General features: G+C 45.8%; 1 protein-coding gene across 28 annotated transcripts in view; it reads left to right on the forward strand.

The window, feature by feature from the left end:
• Positions 1-15226, forward strand: part of EPB41L3 (erythrocyte membrane protein band 4.1 like 3) — a 148145-nt gene that overhangs the window by 40492 nt on the left and 92427 nt on the right. For 15 of the 28 annotated variants that reach the window (XM_061356354.1, XM_061356355.1, XM_061356356.1 and 12 more), the window contains exon 1: positions 5138-5277. The exons of 3 other annotated variants lie outside the window; for them this stretch is intronic. The gene's annotated coding sequence lies outside the window, so the exon portion shown is untranslated. Of the gene's footprint in view, positions 1-5120; positions 5278-7837; positions 7859-15226 lie in introns of those variants that run through there. 10 more of the 28 variants (XM_061356336.1, XM_061356343.1, XM_061356342.1 and 7 more) reach the window with 4 other exon arrangements.

Raw genomic sequence — 15226 nt, forward strand, 5'->3', positions numbered from 1 at the left:
CAGATGCTTTGTAAAAAGAAGACACAGAAGAGTTTGAGATAGTTTGGGAACTAAAATGCTACACTGGGCTTAATGGCATGGAAAAGAGGGAAAGAAGGTATCTGCTTTCCTGCTTAACACACAAGCAGGGCAAAGCACCATGTACTGTGGGAATGAGAAACAGACGCAATTTAATGAACTGAAATTGATGGACTCAACAAAAAGCACCCCAGTAAAGGAAGGTGGTCTGTTGGTGACCTTGATAGAGGTGGCTGCCATCTAGGAAGCTCTGAGTCCTAGAGCTGCTGATAGAAAATGAGAGCTGTCCTTGCCTCCCTCACTGTTAGGCTGTCTAGGAACCCTACTTAAATTAAAATAAATTGGTGTTAACTGCATGTTGCGTATCTTCTCTATTTTCTTTTGCCTATAGTCAGTGTATATTAAATCAGAGTACAGTTAAACCATATTAACGACTATGCATAAACAAAAAAAATTCAAAATCAAAACCTTAAGTGAGATTAAAAGCTTCAGTTTATTACTCTATCTGAAAACTAATTCTTGTCTGTTTGCAGCACAGCCTTAGGTACATCCCAAATCATCATATATCCATAAAATTTGGCTACCTTTGTTTATAATGGGGGCTGGAGAACTGCAGCAGGTGGTAATCACTTAATAATCCAGTTAATGCTCTCAGCCAGAAAGGAGCTACAGATATGAAAGTGGCAAAGGGCAGTGCTGAATTAATTGCAGTAAATCTTATATAGGCAGGATTTCAGCTGCAGAAGCACTGGGGCCAAATTTACTGATTGTTTCTTCAGTAATCTTAGAAAGGGGTGGATTTGGCACTGTCTGGCAGAGCAAGACTTACTTCAAATGACAGACCAAATAAATCCCTGCACTGAGGTCAAGAGTAAATCTGACCTGCTGCGTCACTGAGTTACACTAACGGGTATCTCACCTGAAGGCTTACTGCTCACATATTTGAAGGCAGTGGTAATATTGGCTAATTAGAGGTCTGTGGGCCTTATGTTTGCAGTTGGGGAAGACAGAAATAGAAGATTTGGTCTGATTTCCAAATCTTACCTTCATTTGCTGTCTCACAGTGATCGCTCTTAATTATGAGAATTTTGTTTCGTTGCCATGCAGAAAGCTGAGCCGCATGAGTCATGGCCAGAACAGTTTGCTTTTAATAAATGGAAGTGGATACGGTAATAATAATAAAAAAAATAAAAAAAATCAGTTTGACTCCAAACCCATCCACCCGTCTAGACAGATAGTGCCAAGCTCCTGTCTGCTAAGAAGTATCTTCTTAATAATGCTATAATAATGCTACTACTTTTATGGTACTTGCCATTTTTCAAAGTGCTGTACCCAGCTAATTCATCGTTGGCTGGGCTTGAGACAGCCTTTTGCTAGGTTTGATACCATTTTTGTGTCTTGCTTTTCTGTAATGTGCTCTTTTGAATGCCATGTCCAATCAATTAGGGAATCACAAGAATGTTTTAGGCAGCAGTTCCCAGGGCTGGGCAATAATCCTTGTCCCTGCTCTTCCAGGGTTGCCTATTCATCCTTTCCTGGCAGAGACCATGTGTCTCCCCATTCCCTTCCCCTATAAAAGAAAAGTCCTTGTCGTAGCCAAATACTCTGCACAGGCCCATTTTCCGTACGGCTGCTCTCCTCCAAGTAGTACCCCATGGGGAAGGGGGGTGCATGTGTTGGTACCTTTTCTTTCCCCACCTCTAATTTACCTACTTCATGTCAGAGGCTGTCTTTGCCTTTATTCTTCTCTAGCTTTTCATGCCAGGAACAGTTCCTTTACTTCCTTCCCTACCTTTGCAGGGCTTTCCAAAGCAAGTTGCATGTGTTCATCAAAAGGGAGAAACCAGAAAACCAAGTGATAGATGGATAGCAAAGGGAGTGGAGGGCAGAAGCTGCTGCCTATTTTACTCATGTCCTCATCTTAGTGTCGATCTCCTGGGTGACTGTCGCTCATACAGTGGGGTACTGGCATCTCAATAGCTGTGCCTTCCTCCCTGAAGGCTGAGGTGGTGGGAACTGCCTGGATTCCAGACCAGCATAGAGCAGTTTCAATGTGCATCCAGCTCCTTGCATGGGTAGGAAAGGGAGAATCCTGGCCTGGAGAAAATGCAGGGGAGTACGTGGCACAAGGGGAAGGAAACTGACTTGGAGGGAAGACAAAGAAACATCTCTTGTAAGGGCAAAGGAGGAATAGAAGGTTGGGAGGCCCCTGGCGAGAGGTATGGTGGTAATGGAGGGAGGGGAAGAAGGTGCTGAGTGGGGATGGAGAATGGGGCATGCTGGATATGGGAAAAGGAAAGGGGATGATGACACAGCAGGAGCAGGCTGGGAGAAGTTCTCTGCAGTCACTGAAATGGATAGGAGATGGTGCATGGGGAGTGGCACACAGGGAGCTTGGGTTTAGAGCAGCTGGATACCAAGAGTTCAAAGGCTGGGCACTCAGGGCCACCACGAGTGTATGGCAGTCCGCTTCCTGCCCACACAGGTGCTGGTTTTAATGAGCACGATGTAGGAGTTACATTTCTCTGTAACAAGCAGCAGGGGCTGCTTGCTCATCAGGCGTTTGGTGGTGGTGAGAAAGGACTGCTTTGGGCTGCACCGAGCCTGATGTGTTGGGAGTTGGAACAAACAAACTGAAATGGGATCATTGAACTCATTTACTCCTGACATCCAGGTCTGAAGCACCACTTCCAGGAAGGTGAGAAAATAGCAAAAATAAAACTACTGTCCCATGTCCAGGCAGGAGGACAGTCTCTTCTAGTGCTGCCTGGACTTCATCTGAGCTTCCTTTCATCTAAATGGACAGTGGGATAACTCCAGTGGAGGGGGGGGAGGGGAATTATTCATGTTTCCCACCTATGTGATAAGAGTATGGATTCAGGCTGGCTGTAAATAACTGGAAGAATAGGATTTTAGTTATTAAAAACTTCTGATTCATGAAAACCCAAACTTCCATGGAGCTTCCATCTGACAGAAGTCAGGACAAGCTGGCAACTTAACCCAATTGGGGATTAGAAAGTAACTTCTGAAAATGCCAATAAAATAAAAACACTGTGAGTGTTGAGTACTCTGAAACTTAGGTCCATATTGGTATCCCAGAAGTACCAGCTATCTCATATCTGTTGCAAAGATTTCCTGCTTGTAGGAACAGCCTGTTAATGCCACTTGATGTTTTGAGGTTAGTTCAATGTGCTGAAAGCCTTATAGATCCTCAGATGAAAGATGCTATTATATATGTAATATATCCACAAAAGGGATCAGAGAATATATTGTAGCTGTGGGGCAAATCTGCCTGCAGTAGTGCTCAAGGACAACATGTGTTGCTGTGAAGAAAGTGCTAATACTCCAACAGTGTTATCTCTGCTTAAAAGCAGTGTCAACACCTTCCTCTGTAATGGGCAGGACAAGAGCTGCAAAATGTTGAGCTGGTAAATCTCATGCAGAAACAATGGCATTGTTTGTCAAATAGTACTTCTTTAAGTCTCCTAGTTTGCCTTTGAGACTTGCTTTGATTCAAACCAACTCAGTCCTTTTCCTACTTTGCTTCCTGCCCCCCCCAATCAAACCTTATTAACTCTAATGTGTGTCTTAGCTGTCAAGTCCATTCCCTTGTGATTCATGATGGCTTCCAGAGCTCCTCCAGGAGAAGAGTACACAAGTCTTTTTATTTCAACTGACTAGAGGTATGCCCTCTCTCAGTTGATGGCATTTGTTTTCCTTTTGAAGCCTCTCTTCTTCTTGTGCATGTTACAGTGTGCCAGATCTAAAAGGCACTCCTCCATAGCAGGTGAAGGCTGTGTGTGTGTGTGCATGTCTCGTTACGATTCTGCATTAAATACAGAGCAGTGCAGTTTTGCAGATCTGAAGAATGGTACATCAGCTGCCTACTGTCAAAACCTCTTTCCCTTCTTAAACCCCCCAGAGATGCTGCTAATTAAAACAGATCCTACCCCCCCTCCCCCCCAATTGATAACAGAGGCATGAACATAATTTGGATCTTATAATCTTGAGGAGCTGTCGATACACTGTTTAAAGGGAGAATAAGACTAATTGGTCCACTGTGTTGCAACAGGATTGAAGGTGCATCATGAGGGTGGTTCTGTCTGTGGCTCCTGCATAGCCCCAGCCATCGCTACCTTTCCCATGGTCAGTTCCTTCCCTGGAAAAGAGCAAGTTCAGCCGCTTCTGGTTCCCCAGAGAAACGAAGGAGTGGCGCCTCTGAGCGCCGGGGTGCGGCAGTTTCAAATCCAGTCTCTGCTGCTGTGCGTGTAGTTAGTTGTGTGCTCTAAGAGGAGCTACGTATTTACCAGAATGAAACGGTGCAAGTGGGATTATCCCCTCCCATGCAGCTTCTGTATGTGCTAGGAATTTTTGATGCTTTCTGACATGTGGCATGTTGTGGTCTGTGTTGTAGTGCAGACTCAGGAGTAATTTCCAGTTTTACATTACCCTTTCTGGATCGGGAGCTGGTGTGTGGCAGGACCTACGTGTGTTTTTTTTCTTCTGTTTTGGTTATGCTGCTGAGTGAAATAGGGTCCAGATTTTAAGAGCATGTGGTTTGTCACTGGAAGTTAAAATCCAAAAGGTTGGTGCATTCCCCACCCCCCAAGCAAAACCCCGTGTGCAAATCAAAGCCAGACATTGCCAGCACCCAGCTTACTCCTTTCAAGTTCGCAAGGAATCTCTCCATTGCTAGGGTTTGGTTGCGACTGCCGCAGCTAAACTCATCTGTCTAAATAGAAGAATTCATTTAGCTGAGCCAAAAACCGGCCGGGTCCGGACGCAGGTGGGGATCCCGGGGCCGGGCTACTGGAGAAGAGGGTGCACTCCCTGCTGTGTGCCCGGGGAGGTGCCCTTCGGCACCCCCTTCTCCCACCGCGGCAGCAGGCGGGGGGGGGAGTGGTGCTGGCTGCAGAAACCTGCCGGCATCGGCTTTTGCCGTTCTCCGCGGAGTGGGTTTCCCTCCCCCACCCTCCCCCCTTCTCTTCGATTTTCCCCCTCTCTGTTTTTTTCCCCTTCCCTTCTCTTCCCCCTTTCCTTTTTCCCTCCCTCTCTCCGGAGGAGCCTCCGCAGTCCTGATTTGCTGGGAAGCGGCGGAGGCTCGCTCTGGGCAGAGCCCGGCTGCGCTGCTGACGCGTGGCTGCCGCCGCCTCCCGCCGCTGCGCCGGGAGCAGCCCCGCGCCCCGGTACCGCCGCCGCTCCCCGCCTTCGCCGCGCCGCCGCCGCCGCCAAGGTAGCTTCCCACTGCTCCCGCACCCAGTGCGTGCAGTGTCCTCTCCGCAAGGGGAAGCGGAGGATATAGCCGGGGGGGGTGGGGGGAGGTCGGTCAGAATGCATTCCTTTTTAATACATACATACATTTTATATATATGCGCACATACATGTGTATGTATAAATGAGGTTTATAGAGATAAAAACCTCATTCCTAGGAGCCATTTTTAAGTTAGCAGCGGGGGGGGGGGGGGGGGGTTGGCGTGTGAGTGAAGCCAGGGTGCCGGTGGGAGTGGGGGGGTTGTGCCAGGGGAGGCGGCGAGCGGTGCCCCCTGCAGAGCGGGGAGGACAGTGGGGGCTCCGCGCGGTGTCTGGCGCGCCCCGGCCTGACGGGGGGGGATGGGGGACGGTGACACGGACATGGCAGGGCTGCTCCCGCTGCAGCTGTGCTGGGGAGAGGGATGAAGAGGGGGGGGATGTTTGCGATTTTAATTTTTTTAGGGCGATCCGCATTTCTGTGGGAAACTTCTGTAGGCGGCAGAGACATGGGGGGTAGTGGTCTGGATTAGTAAGAAGCGGACCTTCCCCCCCCCCCGGGTGCCCGCTGCCCCGCTCACCTGGGGGGCACAGCGCCCAGGCGGTGCAGGAGGAGCCGGAGCCACTCTGCCCCGAGCCCTCCTCTCCCTCACTGCCCGGCCGGGGGTGCTGCGCGCCCTGCGGTGAAGAGGGGGGGCTGTTTCCCGCTTCCCCCCCCGGCCGTGGCTTCTGCAATGCGGTGGGTGTGGTTATGTGCGGAGCACATCGCGGCCCCGGACCGCTGCAGTGGCAGCGCCGGCCCGGGTCCGCAGAGGGGGGACGCCGCCGCCCGCGGGTATCGGAGCCGCCGGGCCGCGGCCGCTCCGCCCCGCGCTGCCAGGGCTGTCCTGGGGACGAATCGCGGCTCCCCTCGCTTGCTGCCTGCCTGCCTCGGCGCCAGCTCCCAGGTGCGCGGGAGCGGCGGCCCCGGAGCTGCTTCCTCCCGCAAACACAAAACACCCCACGCGTGGCTCCGCAAAGCGCGCGGTGGAAGTTGCCGTGCTTGGCCGGGTGTGTGGGCAAAGGGAGACCCACACATGTGGCCGGCAGTAAGGCAGTGCGGGCCCGTCCTCCTGCATCCTGGTGCGGGGAGCAGAGAGGGGCTGGGTGGAACAGCGTTTTGGCTTTTTAAGCTGTCTTGGTTTTCACTCTGAGTTGAAACTTTCATCATATATACTGAGAATAAAACTTTATCATATGTACCGAGTATAAAACTCCCACTCTGTGACCATCACAAGTATCCAAGTAGTGTAGACACTCTGTCCTTGTGGTTTCTTGATCTTAACTTCTCTTGGGGCTGTGCTTGATGACGGTGCTTGGTAAAGGTGGTCATTGCTCTAAATTCTGTTCTCCAGCGTTTGAGGCAGAAATGGAAAGTGTATCCTCAACTCAATGTGCAAGTTGATTGGAAGTCGAAGGGAAAGTGCCCACTGTGTTTCGACTCCTTTCTGTCAAAATGATGGCAAGTCGGAGGCCTGCCTGCCAAAATTAAAGCTCTGGGTTAAGCATCTTTTTACAGTGTGGTGAACTGAATATCTTTTACATTTTACTTCTAATATTGTCAGTGCTTGTGTCCATAGAAAGCTGAAAGGTTTGTATAAAGAGAGCTAAATCTCATAGAAAATGATTATAAACAAAATCTGTAAGGTTTTGACCAGTAAATTTCGGTCAGGTGCAATTCAGTGTATGCTTTTTCTCAAAATCTGTGGAAAGTGGTCCTTTTATAGAGTATTGTAAGGTCAAGATCATCTTGCTGTATGTGTATGCTTTTTTGTCAAAATCTATGGAAAGTGTATGCTTTTTCTCAAAATCTATGGAAAGTGGTCCTTTTATAGAGTATTGTAAGGTCAAGATCATCTTGCTGCATTACTGGTGTGGTTAAATTCACTAGTGTTGCTGCACCTGTGTTTGTACATGTATAATACAGTATAGGCGAATACTGCTGTGCTGGTCTCCTTGGGTTGGAAAGTTTCAGCTCTAAGGTGAGGGTGAGAGCTGCATGGCAATGAGGGGAGGAGAAACCCCAAGAGCACTGCATTAGAGTAAGAGCCGCTGGGAAGTTTATTCCTTACAGCACTGCTTGAGCAGGAAGGCTCCTTGAGCTGCCAGCATGCTGCAGACCTGCTCACTGCAGCAGAGAACACGAAACACATCAGGGAGTATTAAAAATACACTGCTCGGTATTGACTGGTACAGCCTGGGCCTCTTTCCAAACTAATTGGATGCAGTCGCATCCCTCCATTGATGATGCAGCTGATGGCCTTTTCTCCCCAAGGCTGCCCCGTATGACCGAGGAGCTGGTTGGATGTGTGTCAGCAGCTCATCCGATGGGATCCTGCTTCTGCGGTGGGCAGGTTTAGCCTTGAGGAGCAGGAGGAGAAAGAGGGGAAGTAGGGAGGGACCTCAGGGTGGGGCACCCCGCCCCCCCAGTGCCTCCGCCTTGGCAGCTTCTCGCAGGGCAAGGCTGAGTCTGCTGGGGAACTGCAGCAGAACTGGAGCGGTCTGATTTTAGTTGGGGGGTTTTCTTCTCTCTTCCGAGAAGGAGCAAGTGAAGGTGAAGCTAAAGCTTATGTAATTTTTAAATTAAGGAGGGTAAGGTGGTTTTGGGGTGTTTTTTGGGGGGGTGTTTTTTTTCTTTTGCTAGTGGGAACCTGCTGAATATTTAGTCTTTGAAAAAGAATCACTGTTTGCAGGTTTGTCTTTGGCTGGGTGTGTGTGTGTGGTGTTATAGACAGTATGGGCACTCCTGGTAGGTTTGACCCACAGCAGTGTGCTCACGCCTATGTTTGTTAGATTTGTTGTTTGGTGCAGTGGTTCTGAATTCCTTAGGGGCTATACATGGTTTGTCGTGTTGGTTTGGTTTTGTTTTTGTTTTTAATACATAAAATGTCACTTCTTTGTATTTCAAGCCTGATCTTGAGTTAACAGAAAGTTCTTGAAATGTGTAAAATGTGTTATTAATGCTGGGTGACATTCAGACTTGTTTCATGGAAACCTCATGTATCAGGAAATGACCGCTTGTTGTCTCGGGGAAAACATCAAACCATTTATAAGCTTTTATAAAAGAATACTTGTTTCTCATGAGATGAAGCATCAGCTTTATCTCTTGAGCTACAGTGTTCTCATTAATAACTGTGTGAGTTTTTCACATCAAAATACGTCCTTGGGTGAGAATCTGTGTATGCTCAGTGAGCACTCGGTATATGTTGGTCTTTGAAAACAAAGGGTGGGTCCATGCAGGGAGGGTTCTTGTCTGCAGGATTGTGCTTCTTCAGTGTGTGTAGCATGGCCTTGGGATACTGTGTTTTAGTATCTTATTTATCATGTTTTTAACTTGAAATATGTTATGGCTACAGAACTTGAATTTTCAAGATGTTTTGTTTGACACAGTTTCTCTCAAGTGAAAATAAATGCGTGTGTATGACTGAGAAATGATTGCTGTCAAATAGGCTGAAAATTAAGCTGAACACATGTTTATTCCAAGTGATCGTGACAGATTTTTATTTGGTACAAAAGTCAAAGAGTGTATATATATATATATATATATGAAGACCTTTACCAAACCTAGACTTAAGTAAATACTGCTAAGCAGTTTGAATCAGTATCGTAAAGGAAATCTTTAAAAGAGATGCACTACTGAAAAGGTGATGCGTTAGATAGGTTTTATAGAGTGTTTCTTTTAATTTTTAATCTCCAGTATTAGCCTTCTCTAATAGCTAATACTGTGGAATGGCAAGTCTAAATGTATATATGAACACACAGCACTTCCTCTTGCATTAGCTGACTAGAAATGCCCAAAGAGAAAAACTCGTTTTCTTTGGAAAGACCTTCGTTTCTTAAAATTTGAAATGCACGGGTAGTGGAGAAGAAGAGCTCAGGCACTTATCTTGGTGTTGGTAAGAGAAATCCTATGAGCTCTTTGCTCCTGCCCCTGCCACTCTCAATTGTTGTCACCAAAGCATCGGTGCAGGGGAAACTCAGTAGGATTGCTGGGGACTAAATATCTGTGGAAAAGCAGAAATGGGTCAGTATTTGGGACAACTGAGTTAATCTGAGACAATATGCTGTATGGACAGCAAACTGAGTATCTCTTGCACCCTCCCTGAATAATTGATAATGGAATTTTAGTAATTGTCAGCTTTTTGTGTCTGGGGAAAGATGAAATCTTTACTTTTTACTTGGTCATTTACTGTGTCAGCAAAGCTGGTTGTTCTCGAATAAAGTGGATAAAAGCAGAAGGAAATTATAATAGTCTAAATCATGTATCTGTTTGCATCCTACGGGATGCAGTATATGAAGAGTAATACGTAAGTAAAAGTTTAAAGCAGTACATAGAAGTAAGAAGTGGGGGAAAAAAATCCTGTTTACAGTAACCCCTTCAGTTTTTACCGTTTCCTTTATAGATCATGGAAATACTTTGAGTGCCTCAGACAGAGAATCCCTTTCAGTGGCTTCACTACATATCAAAACTGATCTGTTGGCAAATTGGGAAACAAAAGAAGTACTGAAATCCTCATGAAGATCACCCACCAGATGTTTGATCCCACTGAGAAAAGTATTTATAGTTTAGAGGGTTAAAGAATGTGGAAACTGGGGACTCAGAGCGCGTATGGGGGGTAAAGGGCTAGGATAAATGAAAAGCATATGTGAATACAAAGAAATATTTTGGGAAGGGGCGAGGGAGTGTGTGAAAAGAAAAAAAAAAGGCAGGATATGGCTTTGAATACATGCTTAAGTGCATGTATTAACATGAAATGTGACAGAAGGCAAAAGTGATAGCACTGCTCTAATGAGGTAGAGAGATAAGAAAGTTCCTGTGTGGAATGGAGAATGGTTGGTGTTTCTGTTGTCATGCTATGTTAAAATCTGATCTACCAAGGTATAGCTTGTGTCTGTTGCTTGGCTTTTACAACAGCCTTTTTCCTAAAGTAGGGTCTCAGTTTGATCCCAGGTGGGCTGCAGGTAGCAAGCAGAGGAATGTATTTGAAGTAGGAACAGCTGACCCTGGCATGTTCTTGGTTGGAGCCCTATTGATGGATGATGGGAGGTTCATGTAAGAGAAAGGGAAAACACTCATCTCTGGCCCATGTCAGACCAGATCAAGCTGCACGCTTACACCTGTGGTTTTGCTCTTCAGTTGTGTCCTGCTTCCCCAGCTAGGTTCCTGCCTATTGTTTCCACTGCAAGCCCCCTTTCCGTGGTTGTGGTCACTGGCTGGGTGACCCTTCTTTTGGACTTCATGGAGGGGTCACTGCTGGTGCAGGAGCCTCTGGCACCATCCATCCTTCCCATCATCCAGGCAGGTGGCCAAGCACCTGCTCCACTTCCCCTCCTCCTGATTTGGGATTATCCCTCTGCATTTTTCATTCTCAGAGCTTCCCCACCCTTGTCGTGGCTCAGCCTCAGTGCTCTCCACCTCCCCAGAGGAGTGCAGGAGGTGAGTAAATCCTGGGAGGCAGCCTTTCCTGGGTAGCAGGAGGTGACGCCACTCATAGCAGCTGGGGCATGTGACATGTCTGGTGGTGATGGAGCAGGAGTTGTCCCTGGTGGTGGTGGTTACCTGTTTACTCCTCACGAATCTCAGGGCAGTTATGTGTAACACCTCCTAGTTTCCTAGGACATCCTGGCTGCAAATAAAATCTTGTTTAATAAGCCAGCAAATGCAAATGGACTGTGAAGAGGAAAAAACCCCAAACCAAACCTAAAGCAAAACAAAAACCAAAAGAAAAACAAACAAACAAAAAAAAACAAACCCTAAAAAAAACTCAAACCAAAACAGTTTATGCTGAGAGTTCTGTTCTCCCACCCTGACTCATGTCAGGAGTATCTTTATCTGCTAGTCTTCCCACAGAAATTGATAAGCAAGGCTTGATTTGTTTTAGACAGAGGTGTCAAAATCTGACCCTACTGGCTTGGGTCAGGAAGCTGTAATCTCTGTAATGACCTTGGAGATGATTACTTCACCAGGTCCACTGAATTGGTCACTGTTTTCTTTCAATTAAATCACTGCTGTCGCAGAGCAAGGGTTGGGGCAGGCGTGCTCAGCTCCTCTGCTCCCCAGCACAGTGTGGTGGCTGCGGATGCCCTACAGCTCTGTTCGAATCAATATACGGGCACATACTTGTATACAGAGAGGAGTATTGCCTCTTGAATATGGAAATAGTTTGCAGCAAAAAAACCTGGTACTTCTGGTTTGTTCCTAGTACTCCTAGGTTTGTTAAGAACCTAGTGGTTTTTAACTTTGCATATCAGTAAATATGAGGTTTCATAAAGGTGGTGGGTGAGGTATAAAAGTTCTCTCAGGGAAGCAGGGTCTTTTTGCTTCAGTTAGATGGTCTTGGTAGTCTAGGCACTGGTTGCACAGAGCCCTTTGCATGGGACATCTAGCACCACTGTTGGCTGGGCAGGTTGGGGAGGGTGATGGGCAGCTGTCTTTTCAGAGGTTAGCATGTCACCACCTTGTCTCAAAGCAGGAATAAAACACAGGTCTTGTTCTCACTTGAGGGGCTGGTACAAGACATAGTTGCCTCTTGTTGTAAGCAAGTTTCTTAATATATCATTTTCTAATGGAAGTGTCTGGTTTAACCATGTGTCTTGCTAGTCAAACACCAATGTGAAATGTTGAGAACAGCCCTGGAAAGAGGGGCCAGCTGTGGGGTTGAAAGGTAAAGTGAGATGGCAGGTTTTTACCTTGGAATTTGTCTTTTCCATTCCTTCTGTCTCTTGGATCATTCCAGAAGATTGAAAGTTTTGGTTAATTATATGTGCATAAAGGAAAACACTGTAATGTAGTTTCCATGTACTGGAGCATTATTCTTGTACAGCTGGAGCTGGCAGCCTTTCATTCCCTTACCACCTTCTTTTTCTCCTAAAAATAGCAGCGTACTACAGTGGGATTACAGGAGAGGCAGAGGAACGTTTCCTGAGCAACAATTTTTGCCAGATGGTTGTTGAGGTAGCATCAAGAGTGGATTTTGGGGGAATGAAAGGGAGATATAAATAGGAACAAAACAAAGTGAGACAGGCAAAACTGGGGTGGAGACAATGAGGTTGGTAGGTGGGAAGCGGATGGATGGTGAGGTTCACTGGGCTGTGTAACAGCCTGCCCAGGGAACTGGGAGAAACCTCAGCACTTGAATCATTTAGGAGTTGCCAAGACAGAGCACTCAGCAGCAGTGTATGGGTAGCGAACTTGCAGTGTGGAGGGGAGGAGTGAGCAAGATGACCTAATTTCCATCTGATTTCTATGATTTATTAAAGAGTTTTGCAGGCTTAGAGCTGGAATTTGAGGCATGGCAATTAGGAGTGTCCTTTTATACTGTGCCAGCACACTGTCGGGGTTTGATCACTTACTTGCAGAGGTAGTGTGCTAAGAGCAGCAAACAGAGGTGGTGGACAAGCTCTGCACTAGTTCAGACATGGTATTGATACTGGTTTGCATTCTGTGTTCATTCCTGCCCTCAATACCACTGGTCTTCTATGTAGGTTATAATAATATATTAATGGGTTATATCTTGGGAAAAGTAAAGGAAAAATATAAGCACCACCCAGAGCAGTTTCTCACACCACCCTATTTAATGACATCCTCAAGAACTAGGGAATAGTTAACTTGTCTTAGTTTATTCCAATCTTGGGAATCCCTTTCCTCCTGTAATGGGTTGGAGAAGAGTCAGCATATGATGCTTCCTCCCCCGCCGGTTGTCCAAGGCAAGGAGAAGAGAGCACCCACCCCCTTCATCAATATATTTAAATATATTCAGCTAGGCTGTCTGTCTGCATAAGCCACGTACTTACTTGCTTTGCACATAACTAAATATGCCACACATTTATTGTGATGGTGAAATGCTGATGTAACTAAAGTTATGGGAAGAGCGTGCTTCAGAGAGTTGGTATTGAGGTTATATTTCTGATGTGTACAGATTAACCACAGTTCTTGCAAAGCCAAATCAGACCATCCAGAACTTCATGTTTGAAGTTTGAAAAGTATTTTATTCTCAATTGGTAGTCGTATGACTGTCGTGGTTTAACCCCACCCCTCAGCTAATCACCACACAGCCGCTCACTCACTCCCCCCACAGTAGGATGGGGAAATCAGAGGAGTAAAAGTGAGAAAACTCGTAGGTTGAGATACAGACAGTTTAACAGGTAAAGCAAAAGCTCACATGCAAGTAAAGCAAAACAAGGGATTCATTCAACACTTCCCATGGTCAGGTATCTCCAGGAAGTCAGGGCTCCATCGCGTGTGATGGATACTTAGGAAGATACACACCATCACTCTGAATGATCTCCTTTCTTCCATCTTCCCCCAGCTCTATATTCTGAGCATGATGCCATATGGTATTGGGATATTCCTTGGGTCAGTTGGGCTGTGCCAGCCCCATCCACCTCCCACCTTACTGTCCACCCTCAGCCCACCCACTGGTGGGGTGGTGGGAGGAGCAGAAAAGACCTTTGCTCTGTGTGAGCACTGCTCAGCAGTAACTGATAATAGGTTCTTGTGTTATCAACACTGTTTCCAGCACAAATACAAAATATATCTTCATACTAACTTCTATGAAGAAAATGAACTCTCTCCCAGGCAAAACCAGCACAGCGACACGGATTTCTTGTTCTTCATTGTGCAAACCCAAAATTGTATTTCTTGCACTCATATCATATATAAACCATGATGAATATTTCACTTTGCAGCTTCTCTGCTAACAGGGCAATGTAGAACAGTAAAGCCAGTCCTTTTCTCAGCCCAAGGGGACAGTGATGGAGTTAAGGATGCAGAGCTGAAGAATAAAAAGAGGTTGCTTCTTTTTACATTTTTACTGATTTGCCACTACTGTGCTACAGGAACAGACATAAAATGCCTTTTGCCAGAGCAAATGGTGGGGTTTGAAGGTTACCCACAAAGTCATGGCAGTTGTAGTTTCTGTGTTATACTGGCCAGAAAGACACCAGCAGCTTCCATAACAGGAGCATCCATAATAAGAAGTAAATGCTTTACCTGGTTTTGGACTCCTTTCCTTTCAGTTCCAGTTTTATTTTTACCTATCTGCCATGCAGATATGATGATAGTGCTTTCTCCATCTCTTGTTCTCAGTCACCTCACCCCAGTAGCAGTTTGGTTATTGTACTTGATTTTGCTGTTTGCTTATGTCCTGCATTTTCCATCATCTGAAGCACTCCTATCTAACTCTTGCTGGCATTTTTTCTATCTAAAAGCCAGATAGCTGTATGAAAGAAGATGCCCCCTGTGACCTTCTGATCCTGTGATATGGCTTCAAAGAATGCAGTCAATATAGTTAAGCTTCCTTCTCCTAACGAGTTTGTGGAAATCAGTACAAGTGTTTAATATCTCCATAGGTTTGTAAGAAATCTTGCTGTGATTTGTTTTTTAAGTAAAAAAAACCCACCAAAATGCTTGTGTGGAGCAGATGATACAGCAACAAGCCATCGTGTTACACAGATACAAGTTGCCCTAAGAAGATATCCATAATTCTGTAACTTCCCAGCAGTTATAAAGGGATAAAATAGATACATTAAGTACATACTTACATTACAGAGTTTACTAGAAATGCTTTGCTCTGTTTCTTTTAAGGCATGCCAGGACTATTGTCATTCCTCACCTGCAGAACTATCTTCTTCCTTGATAGTGCTCTCTGCACCTTGTAGACATTGTTGTAAGCAGAAAAATCACTGTGGGATGGGACTTGGCAAACAAATCAAGGCCTCAGCCAAGGAAATGCGTTGTCTGTTCATTTTCTAAACAAAACTAGTTCAGCTGAAGGCAAGTGTTTTGTATTTTATTTCCACTAGTTGTATTTTGATTTTGTAAAGTCATTCTGATGGGCAATTATTTCTGTATGTGTGCCATTGTTTAAAAAACACTAGTGGTTAAATATCTCTTAATTAAATGTTAGCTGCTGAGCCTGAA

Source organism: Neopsephotus bourkii, unplaced genomic scaffold (assembly GCF_033783945.1).
Source record: "Neopsephotus bourkii isolate Nb327-2 ecotype Australia unplaced genomic scaffold, CSIRO-AGI_Nbou_v1 NB_846, whole genome shotgun sequence".
In the NCBI taxonomy this organism is placed as follows: Eukaryota; Metazoa; Chordata; class Aves; order Psittaciformes; family Psittacidae; genus Neopsephotus; species Neopsephotus bourkii.